At 37.9% G+C, this 19250-nt stretch overlaps 1 protein-coding gene across 12 annotated transcripts in view; it reads left to right on the forward strand.

The window, feature by feature from the left end:
- MAP3K13 (mitogen-activated protein kinase kinase kinase 13) overlaps window positions 1-19250 on the forward strand; it is a 174641-nt gene that overhangs the window by 63515 nt on the left and 91876 nt on the right. Inside the window, exon 1 of one of the 12 annotated variants that reach the window (XM_058730725.1) lies at window positions 9821-10099. The exons of the other annotated variants lie outside the window; for them this stretch is intronic. The gene's annotated coding sequence lies outside the window, so the exon portion shown is untranslated. Of the gene's footprint in view, window positions 1-9820; window positions 10100-19250 lie in introns of those variants that run through there. 12 annotated transcript variants of the gene reach the window in all.

Consider the following 19250-nt stretch of genomic DNA (forward strand, 5'->3'; position numbering starts at 1 on the left):
GGCTTTTGGGGGCGGTTTTTAAAAACTTAAAGCATTACAACTTTCTGGGCTAGGAGTAAAAGGAATTTTGTAAGAATGGAAAATGTATTTTCAGGCCCTGGCATGTTTAATTAGGTTTTAATAGAGCAATTAAGAGTTGATTCAAGTATTTTCCAATCATATTTTCTAAATTTCAGAGGATTTGTTATCAGGAGATAAACTGCTTATATAATTCTTGTATGGCCATTTCCACTTATAGGTTGCTGGATCGCTAATTGTTTGGGTCTATGTTTTTGTTTCTTCATCCTTGTTTTAGTAGTACCATATAGCTATTCTAGAATTTTCTCTTGTGTTAGATTTCAGATGCCTTTGAGACAAAAAATTTGACTTTAAAAAATTCTTGTTGGCTTTCCTTTAGAACTGGGGATAGCCTTCCATGTCCCAGGGGTACTGAGTGAATCTTAACTGTGTCAGGAAAAGAAAGAGGTACCATTAGTGGTCACTGTTATTTTATAGACAGGATAGTGTACTACAAAAACACTCAGGAGACCTGGGATCAATTCCTGGCTCTGTCACAAATTCAAACACGATGGACAAATCTCAACCTCAATTTCTTCATATGTAAAAAAAGACAGAGTCGATTTGACCTTTAAGGTTTCTTTCAGGTGGGTCCTTGATCCTCTGAGTCAGCATTTCTTCTCAAGATGTTTGGAACAATTATTTCTTCTCTGTTTCGTTGAGGAAATAACCATATAACACCTTGTAACAAGAGACATTAGTTGGGCTATAAGGCTAAACAGCAGTAAGGGTCTCAACAAAATTTGGTGGCTCAAAAAAGAAAGGCTGTTATTTCAGCCTTCATTAACAATCCTAAAGTAGGCAGGTGTTGTGGTACAGATAGACAACTCTGATTCACTAGAACATCAAAGCCCAAAGTTCATTGTTTTGTTCCTCTGCTATTGCCTGTGGGTGGTTTCATCATGTGCATGGTAGAAGCTGACTCAGCACGGGAAGGAAGACACTCCAGGACCAGCAGCTTAGCCTCATGGATAAGAAGACCTGGAAGTTGCAGACCTCACTTCTACTGACTTCCCATGGGCTAGAACTTAGTCATGTGGTCACATCCATAGTCAGGAGAATAAAGTCTTCAGGAGCATAGCATGTACTCACCTAAAACTTTAAGAGTGGGGGTGGGGTAAGCGTTCTGTACCTAAAAGGAAAGAGAAGAGATTGAATACTGGGGGACAGATTCTATTTTTTGTTATTTTAAGTTTATTTATTTATTTATTTATTTTGAGAGAGAGAGAGAGCAGGGGAGGGGCAGAAAGAGAGGAGAAGGAGAAAATCCTTAGCAGGATCTGCATTGCCAGTGCCCCATGTGGGGCTGGAACTCACGAACTGTGATATCGTGACCTAAGCCGAAATCAAGAGTAAGATGCTTAACCAACTGAACCACCCAGGCGCCTCATCTGCTTTGTTATTTTAAGCCACAATAACAGTTTTTTTATTTTGCTGCTTATTGTGCTTCTATCTTATTTAATGAAATAGGCTGAGATCAGGATCTGTGATTTATCCCTACATATACACCCCGCAGTGCGTGTCAAGCTATCTCAAACATAGATGGCATTCAATAAAAATATGTGTATTTAATTTATGCATTGATTTTTTCAGGACATCTAAGTAAGCACTATGTTCTTACCTCCCCCCACCAACACCCTGCTCTATTTGTTGCTTGTTTAGTGAATGTTATATGTCAAACCCTAATTCTCAATCTCAAGCAGACTAGATAAGAACCTATGAAGTAGTAACATTTTTAAAATATATATTATATAAAGACAGGTAGATTGATTGGGAGCAGGTTGCTGCTGGCAGCAGCTACTGTCTTTTACTACTCACAGTAAAGATAGTATTACCTTATTTGGGGGGTAGCATGTAATCATTGGTAATAGAAAACCAAGAGTTTTCCCAATGTGGCTTCCTCATTTGGCTTTAAGACATCACATATAATTATATTTATGAGTAAACTTGAAAACAGATACTTCCCTGACATATCCTTGGGTTTTATCTTCTCTGCTCCCTTCAGTAGTGTTAATAATAAGGTACTGGCTGTAGTACCAAGTGTGAATCTATATAGTGTGAGCCTCTTCACGGATAGTTGTGTAAGGCTCATTTTAAAAACAGTTCATGGTTTACTGACTCATTGTTAATGTATTATCCACTCTGACTCCAGTTCCTTATCTACTGCACTTGTACACGCTGATCCTGTATTGGCATGAAAAGCACTAGCGTGTGCCTTACCAGCTTTACCTTTGATATAAGCTACCTTGGAACAGCTGTCCTTGTTCTCTCGTATCCTGTTTCCCCAAATCCTTCCTCTTTGAGGTCCAGTTCCAGTTTTCTTCCTTATTATAACTGACTGTAACCACCCAGTCCCAAATAATCATTGTATCAGAGAGAGAAGACCTACTTCAAGCCCTGGGCAAACTGCAGCATAAGGACAATGTGTGTTTGCTTAAGGACAAGCCTTTATTCCCTTTACAAACATGCCAATTTGCCAAAGACAAGCAAACGGCAAGTACTAGCTATGGTCTGGACCGGGAGGAGGGCTCCCAGCCTTTATTCAGCCTCACCCCACATTTCCAAAGCTCTTGCTAAGCCTTAACATCAGGCATCTTTGGTGTTTCTTTGCTCTTGGGACATTTTTCTCCAAAGGACGGGGCCTGTTTTTCTGCCAGGGGCTTTTATCTTACCTCTGTATGTCACCAGAGGGCAGCAGAGAGCACCACTCTATAGCCTAACCTGTAGGTCTCAAAGTAGGGCAGTCAGTCCCAATCCCCTCGTGCCTACGGAGACACACATGGGGGACTTCTTTAACTATGACAAAGCCTGGTGCTATTACAGGTCTGGACGGGCGCTAAACATTTTGCATTATGTCGGAAAGTCCCATGCAAGCAAGAATATTCTCACCCCCAAATGTCAGTTAACTTCCTTCTAGTGCTATTCTCCATCCTCAAGTAAAACATCCCTTTCTGCCCCACTGATTTAGCACCTTCACCATTTTGTGTAGTTGGTCATCTCACCAAAGCTCCTTGATATCAAGAGATGGCTTTTTTTATCTTTGCTTTGCCGCTTTTTTAGTTCACTTTTAATTTTTAGTCATTGAATGTAGACAGGTCTTTAATGGGGGAGGGACAAGGGGTAATGGATAGAATTTAAAAGTAGAGGCAATAGGTTACAGAGTTTAGATAGAGCTAAATTAGATCTCCCTGAACCTTAGTTTTCTCACATATAAAATAGGACTAATATCTTCCCTATTTTAAAGTACTTTGTAAAGCATAAAGCTAAGTGCAGGATTGTTTACAAAGAATGTCAAACGACCAGATTTGTTCCCGATCATTATTTCTGGAATTTAGATGTCCCATACTGTAAAAGAACACACTTATGTAAGGAAGACAGTTTAGTACAAAAGGCAATGCCAGCCTTGTGCCATGTGTTCGCTCTTGGAGCCCTAGCTTCTGGTGGCTTCAGCTCCCTCTGAACCACTTGGACTGAATGTGGTGGAGAGACTGTGCTCTCAAATGCAGAAGATGCAGGAGCAAACTAAAAACAAAATGGCAGATGTTCACCATTCCTATGTTTGGCTCTTCAGTTCTGTTGCTTGCACTACGAAGCTAAAATGGAAATGCCAACTTGTATCTAGCTAAAGAAGGGGGGAAATTAAAACAGGTTCAGAAGAACAGAAGTTAGATGGTTTACATGGCCTCTCAGAAGCAGTATGAATTCTATGTGGATGAATAAAGTAATGCAGAAATTTTCCTTTTCCTTTTGCAATATGGAAATGCCTTTATAAACTCAAGATAGTATTTCTAGTCTCACAAAGGTTAGGTTTGTGGTACCTTGCCAGAATTTGTATATTATGGAATGGTGTATTTCAGGGATGCTAAATATTTTATTAATTGAGAAATCCATTTGCTTTTGATTTGTTTCGGTGCACTCTCATATTGATCAGAGAAGAATTCTTACATCCTTTGTAGTCATCCTTTTGACAGGGATAATACATTAAAACTTCATTAAGCTGTTAAGATTTATTATAAAGATTTATTTTATAGCATATAAAATCTCTAAGCAATTGCTCTTCTCCAGCTAACTAGATGTTTTATTATACTTTGATAAAGAATATTAAAGACTTCAAATCCATTTAACTCAGAATATTTTTCAAAGTTTGCCATAATTATGTGTATCTTTAGGGTTTTCTTTTATCATAAAGATGACTGTAGAATTTATAGACATGAGACTTCCATATTTTTTAAAGTTAATAGATGTGTGTTTAGTATACATTTTTATTTATAGTCTGTTTCAAAAAGGATTTGAAGTCCCTATCATGAAGTATATATACAATACGGTTAATAAAAGGGAAATTAAACCCAAAACAAGAAAGAGAAGGCAAATATGCTAACCACAAAAGCTAAAATAAATTAGATATAGATATACAGATTGAATGATAGACAGATTTGAGTATAAAGTTAACTTTGAGCTCCCCACCAGAAGGACAGAAAAATGGAAATTCAGTAGATTACATTGTTATTATTGAAAATGTGGATGCCTAATAATTCTTCAGCTTTTCCCTGGTATTAAGTTCTAAAACAAGTGTGTGAATTCCTTGCATAGGAGACATCGTGCAAGATAATCAATATTGCTGTTCCTTATAATAATTCTTGTTAAAAGCAAGGCCATAACATGAAAGTGATAGAACTCGGTGACAGTGATTCTGCTAAGAGGCACTAGGCTAATGATATTTAGGTAACATGTAGCTTTCTGATGATCTATCTCACTTGATACAAGGATAAATTTTAGTGCTACTTAAAAGAATTCCTTAGATGTTTCTTAAAAATCACTTTCTCAGCTAGGCATCTAATGGGAACTAGACGGCAACAATAACAACAAAATTGAATTAACAGTTCGCGGAAGTCTTTGAATATTGAAATTTGAATCTTGCATATTGACATTGCTGTCCATGCTATCAAACCATATGCTTTGAAAATAGGCAAAGTTAGAATTTACATTCTTATATGAAAGTAAAGAATTTTGACCAGTATTGTCACCTAGTAGACAGATTATTTCCCATATTAGTTCAAACTGTTGTATATAAACCGCAGTTTTATTTAGAAAAATTTAGCATTGTTTTGTGTTTGTTTTGTGATAAAGAGAGTTGCTGGTCACCTGGCTTAACTTCCAGAGGGTTTTACCCCTCTCAGCTTCAGAACCTCAGCAACTATCCTGCAATCTTCCAAAGGAAAATGATTTGGAAGAGCTTTTCCTTGGAAGATGTGTCACCGGTGCATATTTTTAAGAATTTCCTACAAAGATCTGTTCAAGCTTATTCTGAGCAAAATAAACATGTGTTTTTCTCTGTGGCATTTATCCCTGGATCTGCAGAGTTGTTGAAATTTCCCTTGTGAGAATAGAAAGGCCCATGGTATTTGAATAACAACAGTAAAATAAGAATACGCATTAGTATTCTATACTAATAAACTATTAGTATTGCTTGCTGAATATCTTCTATATTACATGTTCTATGCTAATCTTCTCATATATTATTTTATTTAGCTTTCACATGATAGACATGACCTATTATTACCTCCATTTTAATGAGAAAATTGAACCTCCCGTTTACCTGAACTTACATAATTAACAAGTGACAGAGTCAGGATTTGAACCCAGATCTCTTTACTAGCTGTTAACTACTACACACTGGTGCCTGTGGAAGAAATACGAATCTTCATGCATTAGCCTTGAGGTCATTATCCTCATTCTTTTTCATGGTGTTTCTGACAAAAATTGTCACTGGGTTACACTTTGAACTTCTCTTAGATTGTGGCTTAAATGAGTCATTTTCCTTTATAAAAGACCATTTTTCTCAAAAAAACCATCCGTAGAAGAGCTTATATTTTTATAGCAGAATAATTGTACCTTAACTTCTATTCTTAGGTCATTTTCTAGTAATGAGATTTGAATATCTTATTGGGAAACAAGACCAGAGTTATCCTCCAGTCATTATTGAGATTTGAAAAGAGCATGAGGGAGGGGCAGAGAGAGAGAGTGGGGAAGAGAGAATCCCAAGCATGCTCCACACTGTCAGCATGGAGCCCAATGCAGGGCTCAAACTTACACACCATGAGATCATGACCTGAACTGAAATCAAGAGTCAGACAACTAAACAACTGAGCCACCCAGGCACCCTGAGGTTCATTTGGCTCTTAAAAGTGCTTACTTACCTTGATGATGGCTTTGTAGTCCTCTACACTTGGCATGCCCACACACTGAAATAAAAAGTCACTTTTGATGATGGGACTTGGCTTGATATCTCTAGAGTTGCAGTGTCCCATACAGTAGGTACCAGCCAGTCACATGTGACTATTTTATTTAAAGTTTAAATTAACCGAAATATAATTTAAAATTCAACTCCTCAGTCACATTAGTCACATCTTAAATGCCGAACAGCCACATGTGGCTACTGTATTCGTGCAAATTATAGAACGTTTCCATCATCACAGGAAGTTCTTAGGCAGTGCTGCTCTAGAATGGACATTTTCATGGCTCCCTCTCCCTGCCTTCCTTCTGTTCCAAAAACAACAATAACTTCCTTCAAGAATGGCCTCTATAGTTTCTGTAATTTGGGGAGATAACTTATCTTCCAGATGATTTCCCATGATACTCGACATGGAGAAATTGTTGGCTCAGTTGATATTTCTGTGGTACAGGGAAGTGCTAACCTAAATCAAATTCATCTACTAAAATAGCAAGTTCATAGAGACAGCTAGTTTTTATTTTCCAGATTACATATTGAGCCAACTTCTTAGGTGGCTGTGTTTAGAACAATTTATAGACTGTTTTCTTCTGAATTGCATCAGAGACTACCCTGATCCCTGGTAGACTTGTTGAGTAATGATGTTGTTGTCAAACCTTACAGCAAATGTGTTAGCTTCTAGAGCAGAATTGGCCATCTTGTTGACATGTTCCACAAAGAGATTGCCTCCTTCTATTAGTCTGGGTTATTTTGGAAGAAAAACAATTTTTTATAAATCTGATTCTTTTAGTGTATCCTGGTTGGTTTTGATTGCTGTTAAAAGAGCCAGAGATGTATATTCTTCATCTCCTTTCTACTCATGCATTCTAAAATAATCCTAGTACCCGTACATATTGATATAAGCCAATGTGTTGCACTCAGGCCTACTAGGAATGTACCAGTACTGCATTTGTCTTGAGCACACCTGTAAACAGGGGTAAACTTCTTTGGTCTATATTTTCCATAGTCCTATTCCACAATAAGCTCCTTTAGAGAAATTTGTTAAGTATGTTGTCTGCCAGTGATGGTCAATTGCTGGAGTATACAGAACAGTGCCCTGAACATCTTTGCTGTGTATAAAATAGTCCTGGAAAGTTTTGTTTCATTTTGTTTTTCCAAATGAGCTAAGCAGTGTGTAATACTAGTGTCAGGCTTGAAGCCTCCATAGCCATGCAGAAACAGGCAACTGCTCTCCTTCTCTCAGCTGTACAAATAGTCTGATTAAGAGATAGAGTAAGATCTCTGTTCAGAATGTTCTTGGCCACTGGACACCTCATAACCAAGGCTTCATATTAACCACTATTGTTCAAGTTTCAAGGGCTTCCCAAGTTAAAAAGAAACTTGTGATCAGTGTTAGTAAAATATTGGTAATCGCGAAGTGAAATGATGGGGTCTAGGGAATTATGTTAATTTCCACTTTTGTGTAACTTCTAACAATTTTAAAATAAAGAGTAAAGAAATGTTATGACTTCTTTATTTTGCTGTTGTGTTTTATGAGTTCCTTATATTTTGGAAATTAATCTTTTATCAGATACGTGTTGTGCAAATGTTTCTCCTAGTCTGTAGGTTGCCTTTTTCATTCTGTTGATTAAAGCTTTTTAGTTCGATGTAGTCCCACTTGTCTATTTTTGCTTTTGTTGCCTGTTCTTTTGATGTTATTTCAAGAAATTATTGCCAAAACCAGTGTCAAGAATGGGCAAAGGACTTGAATAGACATTTCTTCAAAGAAGACACACATACAGATGACCAATAGGTATATGAAAAGGTGCACAGTATCATTAATTATCAGAGAAATGCAAAGCAAAATCACAGTGAGATATCACCTCACACCTCATAGGATAGCTATTATTTAGAAAAAGATAGCACGTGTTGGCAAGGTTTGGAGAAATTAGAACCCTTGTACGCTGTTGGTGGGTATGTAAAATGGTGTAGTGGCTATGGAAAACAGTATGGAGATTCCTCATAAAATTAAACATAGAACTATCATATGATTCAGCAATCCCACGTCTGGATATATGTCCAAAATAACTGAAGTCAAGATCTCCAAGAGATATCTGCAGTCCCATGTTCATTGTAGCACTATTCACAATAGGTAACGTATGGTAACAATTCAAGTGTCCATAGGCAGATGAATGAATAAAGAAAATGTGGTGTATACATACAGGGGGATATTAAAAAAAAACTTAAAAAAAAGAAATTCTGCCACTTGCAACAACATGGATGAGCCTGAAGGACATTATGCCATGTAAAATAAGCCAGTCACAAAAAGACAAATACTGTATGATTCCACTTAAATGAGATATCTAAAATAGTCAAACTCCTAGAAGCAGAGAATACAATAGTGGTTGTCAGGGATGGGGGGCGGGGGTGGGTGGAGAGGGAAATACGAATTGTTATTCGATGGATATAACGTTTCAGTTATGCTAGATGAGTAAGTTCTTAGAGATCTGCTCTATAACATAGTGCCTATAGTTAACAATGCAGTATTATATTGTACACTTCAAAATTTGCTAAGAGGGTAGGTCTCATGTTAAGTATTCTTACCATAAAGACAAACCAAAAAACCTCCAAAGGAACACAAGGAAACCCTGTGATATGTCTACTGTTTGACTGTGGTAATGATATCATGGGTGTTTGCATAATTCTAAGCTCACCAAATTGTACACATTAAGTATGTGCAGTTCTTTGTATATCATCTATACCTCAGTAAAGCTGGTAAGATTTTTTTAATTAAACAATTTTTTAAATGTCATGGGCTCCTAGGAGAATTTAATATAGCTGATTTTGCTGTTAATAATAAGGTACCTTATTAAAACCAAAATTTGCTCTAAGAATCATGAAGAGCTCTTTTGGAGCTGTATCTTAATGAGGAAATATTTACCTACCTTATTTAAATGTAGCAGGCAATCACTCTTCCACACCCACTTTTGATACATTACAAAGATGATATTGTTCTAAAAATTAATTACAGTTACATAATATTGCCTTATATATTTCTGTATCTTAATCCTTAGGTTATTCCCATTATCATTTCCTTACTATTTTGCTTTTACAAGCCTTGATGTGCAGGGTATACATTTCTTACTGGTCACTAGTTTTAGAGACTGTTTCCCTGACTCTAATTTGTTTTTATCCCATCAGATCAGGCACATTGCCCAACAGCAAGAAAGGAATTAAAGAAAATAGCTCTAATAAATAAAAGATTGTGATTTCTTCTATATGGATTTTTAGTAGCACTGATTCCACTGAAATTCTATTTTGATTCCTTCATTCAATAGCAGTAATAATGTTTTCATGACTATCACAGCTACATACACACACACACACACACACACACACGCACGCACACACACGCACACTAGCGCCCTCCTCCCCCCCTCCACACCCCCACCCTGAGCTGCCAGTCTGTTTTATGGCAGTGGCAGACACCTGATTGGCGGGCTCTGTTTATTCTGTGACCAGATTCCTTCTAAAAGAAGGCAGGCCATGAGTGCCTGAAGCCTATTGGTCGGGTCTGCTCTGGACCCTCCCTTTCTTTTTCATGGCACACACCACAGCGAAGTCTGTGCGGAATCCTAAACCAGCCCGATTTACATCCATTCATGAATCCGTGACGTCAGCAAGCCTTTGGGCTTCTTTGCGGTGGGCTGGAGGATTGTGTGGGTGGAATCCCCCTCCCCCTTATTTTTCTAATTCTGCAAGGCTTTTAAAATTAACCTTCCATCTTTCTAAAGCAAGAAAATGGACCGGCATGTGTAGGAATTCTTCATTGTTGTGAGTATCTTACTCTTTTTTCTGTTTCATCAGCATTTATTTCCCAAGGACAGCTGGAGAAGGTATTTGAGATTTGAGTTGATTAGAAAGCTGATATTACTGAGGGAGACAGGGTGAGAAAGAGACAGAGGCAAAGAGTAACCTGAAACCCCGTTAGAGCTAGGAGCCACCGAAACTGACAGCTGGTTTTCCTTGGCTTGTCTGCCTGCTAGACGTGGACATTTTTCATTTACGATTCTGCACGTTACCTCTGAATGCTAGCTTGGCTTCCCTTAAAGGCAGATTTATTTCTCTGAGAAGATGATGTGGGTTATGTTAGAGGAAAAGCCCGGAACTGGTCCCAGAAAGGTGCTGGGGCCAGCCGAGCCAGCCAGACCAAGCAGCCTCAGGCTTGCTGAGTACTTGTCTTCCTTTCTGCTGCCTTTTCTGTTGTTTCTCACCCTTCACCTCCCCTTTGTTTCGTAATTGCGTACCGGTCTGGGACTTGAGATTGCAATTGGGGGAAGAGGAATACTTGCCCGACCATTTTTCCCCCCAATAAGCTTTTATTATGGGAGCTACCGTGGTGTATTTATACATATTTGCAGCTCTTATGTCACGCTGTGCATTTCATATTTTTAAAAACCTGAAAGCCGGCACCAGAGACAAAAGGGGAATTATGCTTAAATTCTGATTTTTAAGAGACCCCTCGATGAAAATTAAGAAGTGGTTTCTTAATATATTCCATCATTATATTGCACAGAAATGCACATCTTTTCTGAAGATGAACTCCGAGCTGAAAATAGTTCATTCGGCTGTGTTTGGCAAACGTGGAAAAGTTCTGCTAGGTTCCAATGTATTAAGTTGGTTTGATACTTTGCTTGGAGTTTTGGCAAAAAGTTAGCATTTGTGATTTAATTTATTCTCCAAGGTTCTGGATTATTCTGGTGAAAGTAGTGATGGTAAAGAAGAGGGATGTGACACGGTGACATGCTCGGCCCCATGCTCGGCCCCGGGTCAGCTCCTCAACCCAGATAACCTAATAGCATTTTCTAACTCCCTCACTTTGAGCAAATTGTATTCTAGTGGGCAGCATGTACCTGGCCACTCTTTTCAGTGAGAGGGAAAGCAAAATGTCTGTTAATTTCTTATCATCCAGGCTTGTCATGTTTACCTTGTATAATCAATTAGTTCTGAGATTTTCATATTATAATCTTTTCTCATGAAATAGAGCTTCTAAGCTAGGACCGTAATGATATATTTGGAATTACTAGTGAGTCTTCCAACTGTTAACTCATTCAAAATCATATAAGGACTTGGAATTTTCTTTTCTCATCTTGACATTGCCCTTGATCAGATGGTTTTTCTGAGTCCATCTGAACTCCCTAGAGCTATAGAAGGGAAAACTTCTGCGTGATTCTAAATCAGATCTTTGTCCTGTACTCAGACAACTATGGCTTCATATTTTGCCATCTTTTATTTGCTGAGTTGAACAAATGACACACTTCCCCTGTATTTGCAAACATCTAGACTCATTTTATCATTTTCTTCTTTTGCGTACCTTCAGACTTTGTTGGAAGTAGCAATTGCAAAGTTGTTTCAAATTATTGAAGTCTAGACCCCAGTCTGGATCAAAAGACTAAATTCTTAGGATTTTTTTTGAAAAAGTGTATTTATATAAATCAAACTCAAGAAATGTTCATCAGATACTGTCTTTCTATACATTTTGTTGAGAGAGCTTTATTTCCATGAGGGAGATGCAGTCTGCCCTTTGCATTTATTAAAGTAAAACTATCCCTTTAAGACACAGAGTAGATATAGAATCTCCCTCTCTCTCCACTCCTAGTGGCTGTATTCTAGATTATATTTATTTTCCTGTATAATGTGCTTGTGGGGGGAAAAAACAGTAACTCTTAATTGTTTAATATCAAACAATAAAATCCTGTGTATCAGTGACTGTCAATAGATGGCTTTCTGTTTCAAAACTGAAGCTACTCCAGAAGTAGGAATTAATTTATTTAGTAAGCAAAGTCAGTCAAACCAGAGCCATGTCCTGGGGAACTGTCAAAAGAATGGTTCCTAAGGGCCAGAGGCCACATCTACTGGTATATGAGGGAACTACAGTACTTTGGATGGCAGAACTGGTCAGTTTGGTTTACACTGTCTACCTACCCTCTCTTTATGTGCTACAGCTGAATTAATTACTTGGGGAGCTCAAATGAATCAAGATAGCCAAGATGACCAATGCTGCCAGGTGACAGCCTGACTCTTGCAATTTTGATTAAAAAAAAAAAAAACATTCACCAACAAGACTCCTTTATTTAAAAAAAAAAGTCATTCAAAAGATATCACCCTCCTGTGTTGGTTATTATTTCTTAAGGCTATGGGGGAGAGAAAGATTTAGAAGATGCCATATTTCCTCCCAAGGAATCTAGAAGGTAAGATACCATTCACATACAGTATTGTGAAGATTGGAATTAACTGGGGAACTTTCTGTCTCTCTCTGTTTCCTTTTCAGTAGTTTTTAGTATGTTCATAGGGTTCTTCAACCATCACCACAATCACTTTTAGAATATTTTCATCAATGTAAAATAAAACAAAAACTCATACACATTAGCAGTCACTCCTTATCTCCTCTCAACCCCCTAGCTCTAGGCAACCACTAATCCACTTTCTCTATACATAGATTTGCCTATTTTGATCATTTCTTATTAATGAAATCATATACTATACAGGCTTTTGTGACTAGCTTTTTTCACTTAAATAAGGTTTTCAGAGTTCTCCATGTTTTAACATACATCAGTACTTCATTCCTTTCATTGTGGAATAATATTCCACTGTACAGATACACCATATTTTACTTATCCATCCATCAGTCGATGGACATTTGGGCTGTTTCTACTTTTTGGCTGTTATGTATAATGCTGCTATGAAAATCTGCATACAAGTTCTTGTGTGAACATATGTTTTCATTTCTCTCGGGTATATACCTAGGAGTGGAATTGCTAGATCACATGATAACTCTGTTTCACATTTTCAGGAACTGCCAAAATGTTTCCCGAAGCAGCTGTACCATTTTACATTCCCTCCAGCAGTATGTGAGGCTTTCGATCTTTCCACAATCTTGTCAACACTTCTTACTATCTATAGTTTTGATAAAAGTGATCTTAGTGGATTTGAAATGCTATCTCCATGTTTTTGTATACATGTCCCTAATGGTTAATGATGTTGAGCATTTTTTTCTGTGCTTATTGGCTCTCTGCATTTCTTCTTTGGAGAAATGTCTATTCAGATCCTTTGCCCATCTAAAAAGTTAAGTTATTTCTCTTTTTATAATTGACTTTAAGAGTCTTTGATATGTTCTGGGATGCCTGGTGGCTCAGTTGGTTAAGCGTCCAACTCTTGATTTTGACTCAGGTCATAATCTCACGGTTCCTGAGTTTGAGCCCCATGTCGTGCTCTGTGCTGACAGTGTGGAGCCTGCTTGGGATTCTCTCTTTCTGCCTCTCTCTCTGTCCCTTCCCCTCTCATGCTGTCTCTCTCTCTCTCTCTCTCTCTCTCTCTCTCTCTCTCTCTCTCTCTCTCTCAAAACAAATAAATAAACTTAAAAAAAGGAGTCTTTGATTTGGTCTAGATACAAGTTCCTTATCAGATACACAGTTTGCAGATACTTTTTTTCGTTCTGTGAGTTGTCTTTTTCCTTTCTTGGTGATATTATTTGTAGCACCAAAGTTTTAAATTTTGATGAAATTCAATTTCTTCACTTTTGTTGTTGTTATTTGTGCTCTTAGTGTCCTATCCAAGAAGACTTTGTCTACCCCAAGGTTATGAAGATTTATCCCTATGTTTTTTCAAAGAGTTTTAGAGTTTTAGCTCTTACATTTAAGTCTATGATCCAGTTTGAATTAATTTTTGTGCATGGTATAAGGAAGTGTTCAACTACTTTCTTTTAAATGAGGATATCCAGTTCCAACAATATTTGTTGAAAAGACTGTTCTTTCCCCCACTGAATTATCTTGGCACCCTACCAGGAACTTAAAAAAATACTGATACCATGCTCCCACCTCCAGAGAGTCATATTTAATTGGTCTGTGGTGGGGTCCAGACATCTGCATTGATGATTCTAATGTGCAGCCAGGATTGAAAACTACTGGTGTGGATAGAGGGTTAGTTTTAGAAAAGAAGAAGGACACTGCTTCTGAATCAGGAGCAGAGAGTGAAGATATAAAATTCTATATGGAAAGGAGGTAAGAGAGGAAAATTAAGAAGGTTCATACCAGAAAGCATGGATTTTCTTGCTAAGTAAGAATTAGTCATTTTCAAATAGGGCATCATCGGACATTAGTGAAATACATTAAAGGAAGAGAAGAAACTAACACTTATTAAGCAACTTCTACATGCCTAGGAATCTGCTAGGCCTTTCACATACATTATTTCATTTAAAATATCCTCATGATATGAAGTAGGTACTACTATCCCCATTGTATAGATGAGAAAACAGGCTCAGGAAGGTTGCTGACTCAGCCAAAGATACCAAGTGGTGCACAGTATACACAGTTTTCAAATCCAGCTCTAAATCTTCGTCCCATTCTCTTTCTTTTGTATACCATGGATTTTGAACATTGAGGTCTACCTTGATTTGTCATTGGTCCAGTCTTAGCATGACTCTAAGGTCTTCTCTTGCAATGCTCTGGACTGGACAATACAGTAAGATAAGTTGGGTGGTGGAGGTAACATAGGGCTAAGTGTTGGTATGGCAGGTGCAGTGAAAGATAAGAAGGTGTGCGTAAATGAAGATTATCATGTGACAGTTAATCATGGAGCCCAGGCTAGCTATACTGTGCCTACATATAACTGGCAGGAAAAATCCTACAAGGACAGAGGGGCAATATACTAGGGATGAGAGAATGATTGAAGGGAATGGTCAGGAGGCTATAATGGAAAAGAGGATGTATCAAATAGAACTGGCAGGTGTCAAAATGTTGGCATGCTTTTAACCAACAGATACTTCTTGAGCATTTCGTATGTGTTCTAGGTGCTGACTACACACAGCAGTGAAAAAAAAAAACAGACAAAAATTCTCGCCCTCTTGGGGAAGACAAACAATGAAGTAAATTATGTTTAGGCAGTGATAAATGTTAAAGAGAAAAGTAAAGGTGGGAGAGGAATAGAGAGTGCTGGGAGTGGAGTAAAGTAAAAAAAAAGGCCTTTTTTTTCAGGGCAACTGGCTAGTTCAGTCAGTAGAGCATGTGGCTCTTGATCTCAGAGTCATGAGTTCAATCCCCACATTGGGTGTGGAGCCTACTTAAAAAAATAATTTAATTAAAATGTAAAAAAAATATTTTTTAAAGGGACTTTCTCATTGTATGCTGTATTTGCATATATAGATTCAGAGAGATTAAGGAACCATCAAACCAAGGGGTCATTGGTTGACCAAGTCAGGCACAATGGGTATATAAAGAGTGCTGCTTCTAAGTATTAAAACTCAAAGTGAATATTTAGGATTCATTCACTTTACGGCCTGTGCCTGACACAGAGTAGACACTTTTTTGTCTACATTTGTTTATTGTATGAGTACCGTTTTTGGGGGTGGGGTGGGGTGGATTAGTGATTTTTCTGCTGGGTAGAGTCCAGAGCAGGGGTGGTACTTGAGAAACTTTTTCACATTTTGCTTGCTGCCCTATTAGGATAGATGTATGTGGATGGGGGTGTGTGTGTGTGTGTGTTGGGGGGGGGGTGTCCTTTCATAATGTCACCACTGAGAATCACTTCATGGTGAGTGATTGTCAATGAGGAGGATGTGTTCTAGTATTCAGATGAATCGAGCAAGGAACTGCCAGTGTAGGCTTAAATTTCTTTTACTTATTATACTTTAGCAGAAGATTTACATGCACCACCTTGCACACAGGGTGAATCAAACCCTTGTAAAGTTTTTAATAATGAGGGGTTTTTTAATGCAACCATTTACCTGGCTTATTATCTAAAAGATTACTTATATTAAAATGGATAAAATCAATGTGCTTTCTGTGTGCCTGCTATAAGGCACAATGATGCGGTGGATAAACAACCAGACTGTGGCAGTAAGGACCTAGGGAGCAGTATCAGGTCATGCTTGGCAAGACAATTCTTTGAGCTTTTTAAAATTTGTCTTCAACTTTCATTTGAAAATATGAGATGGAATTTTTTTAGTGATCTCAAATGTCTTTTCTAATTCTAACATTGTAAGGTTCTTGGAATCTCATTATTACCAACATCAAATAGACAAGTGACAACTTCTAAGACCATCTGGTTAAAATCTACCTTTATTCCAGTTCGTTCATAGTACTTTTCTAGAGGTGTTAACCCCCATGGGATACTGCTGTAGCTGACGAGGAGGGGAAAATGTCAGAAATGTTTCAGATGGAGCTATCTGGGTGAGACATAGAAAGGTTAAATCACTTAGATCTGCCTATGGACTTCTCGTAAATAGGAAATAAAGGCCTGATGAGATCTGACCTTGCCACCTTTAACCATGCCCTTATAAATGTTATTTGTCTCGGCCATTGTCCTTTGCAGTCAAGAGAGAGCTTCCACTAAACTCGTGATTTGGTGGTCTGGGCTAATAAGGAATATGGCAACAGATAATCTAATAAACCGAGTTTGGTTGTGTGTTACAGCCTTTTCCCTGATCTGACTTTTGTAAGTGTTCTTAAGAAGCAAAATTGATGATATTTGTTCTTTCTGTCCATCTCTCACTATCTCCTATCATTCTTTAAATCAGGCTGAAGCATGATGAAAGACTACACTAATTAAGAAAATGAAGCCACTAAATCCATAAGTGGTACAACCAGTCTTTGAAAAAATAAGATTTTGTGAAAAAATAAGATTTTGTTATTTTGTATGAGAGTTGCTAGCTTTTGAAAATTATTCTTTCTAGAATTCTTCAAATAACAAGTTGGTTGTGGATTGGTGTTTTGAGTGTGGATTTTTTTAAGGAAACAGATAAAATGTAAAAATTACAAAACAGAAAGCATCCTTTCCATTTCTGTATTTATTTCATGTATTTCTGTGTTTATTTCATCAATCTAGAATAGTATCATCTATAATCTAGAATAATATAAGAAAATATTCTTTTTCATTTGTATAGTAGTGAAGCCGAGATGTCCAATGTCTAGTCCTAACAGCTGGAATAACTTCAGATAGTGGGATCCATTTAGTGACAATACTTACATGTGTTGGAATACTTATGTCTTGCAAAAAGCAATCGTGTATTGCAGGGCAACCCTAAGAGGAAGGTGTAGTAACTGTGCAATTTTAATTGTTTAAAAATTAGGGGAAAACAATGTAGGACTTCCCACTGATAGATGGTAATTGTCTTCAATCTGCTAATTTGTATTGTATTCCTGGGCTGGGGTGATAGTTGAATTGAACAGTACAAGGAGGACATTTCAGTGAAACTCTAGATTCCAAAAAGGCCAGAAAAATGGAAAAATGAGTTGATTGAGGGTGAAGGACTTAAGAAATAGTCAAACACAAAGGACTGGAGAAAGGTGATAGAAAAAACTGAATGGGGGGTGGGGGGGGGGAGGGGGTAGGCAGAGCCCAAGGAGACTGGCCGGGCTGATGGTTCACCATAGGCAAATGGCAGCTAGGAGGGCAGCTCTCATCTTAAACCAAGTAGATTTGGGAACCAGACTGGGGAAGAAAAAAAAAGATTTAGAGTCCTAAAGAGGGCTGTCACAGTTGCTATTACTAAAGAGGGTTCAATTTGCAAAATACGTCCACCGAGGCTACTTATTACCCCCGAGGCACTGTGCCTGCATTTGTGGTAGCTGTCCTGCCTGCCTCTAATGGGACACAGTAGGCTATCCGCAGGCGCGGATAACCATGGATAATTGAGACCAGTGAGATCAAGCCCACCAAAATACAAAGCCATGATTGAGTTTTCCGGGGAAGATAATCTTTTGATTAAAGTGAGATTAAGCATTTTACTAATTACTCACCAATTATTTCCTCCCTCGTAACAAATTCAAATACATACGCACACCAAAAAGAGACAGATGTAACATGCCTTTGGATATTTCCAGTCACTACTTTCTAGACCGAAATTATAGATTCGTTTAGAATCTTTGTGTAAGCATAGAAACTCCTGGGAAATACCCACCTGATATTACAGCTGCTAGGGCTCAAGAGCCAATTTGAAAAGAAATTTTACTCCTTTGCCAGGTTCTCCATCCCCCTCCTCATCTTCCTCCTCCTGTTTCTGGCCATTTTTGAACAGAACCCCTTCCATCTGTTTGTCTAATCAAAAATAGCTGAACATTTGCTTTATACTGCTTATGTTAATGATCAAAGTTAGGCTCTAATCTAACCCTTAAGTGTTCTCAGAGCCCTGGAGACCAGAGCAGATTTCTTTGAGAAAGAGAAAACAATCACATAATCCTTTATATTTTCTATTACGATCTTTTCTCCAATCAGGGCTTCTGCCATAACACTTTGAAACAGTAGACGGTCCCCATCACTGACAGGCTCTCCTTTGATCACAGGTTATTTACATTGATAAGGGTTTCCTTTAACTGAATCTTAACACCTTTGATAGTGGTGTTTGTTAGAGTTAGAACTGCTTTTGCCACAGATGGTCTTATAAATAGCCTTTGTCTTTTTCCTGCTAACTATTTAAAAGCCCATGGAATAGTTTTAAAAACAAAAGAACAGCTAGCCATGCAGATTCTAAAAGCCTTGGGCCATGTCTGGAAAGTGAAAAGGAATGACCAAGAGAACCTCATTATTAATGCAGAGCAAAAAGGTCCCTAGGGTAAGGAAAAGGAAGTCATTCCAAGGGAGTTACCTATCCAGGAGACTGACTGTACTTATTAAAGCTTCGCCAAGCTCAAGAGCAATGTGAAATGGCAATTATGATTTACCTGAGATGCATATGGCTTGTACTCAGAGATGTCTTTATGCCGGAGAAGAGTTATGCATGGGGATTTACATGAAGACTCAGGATGAGGAAACTGTAGTCTCAGGACTTCCATTTTCTAAGGAAATCTCTTCTGGCTTATTCCTGGGTGGTTGCAGCTAAGGATTTGCCAAAGACCCAGAAAGTAAGCTTGAGGGCCTGGTTTGGGGACCTATCCTTTCATTGCTGTATATTATCACAGGAAAAAGTAAAAAGAAAAAGAAAAGATTTTCT

This window comes from Neofelis nebulosa, chromosome 5 (genome assembly GCF_028018385.1).
Source record: "Neofelis nebulosa isolate mNeoNeb1 chromosome 5, mNeoNeb1.pri, whole genome shotgun sequence".
In the NCBI taxonomy this organism is placed as follows: Eukaryota; Metazoa; Chordata; class Mammalia; order Carnivora; family Felidae; genus Neofelis; species Neofelis nebulosa.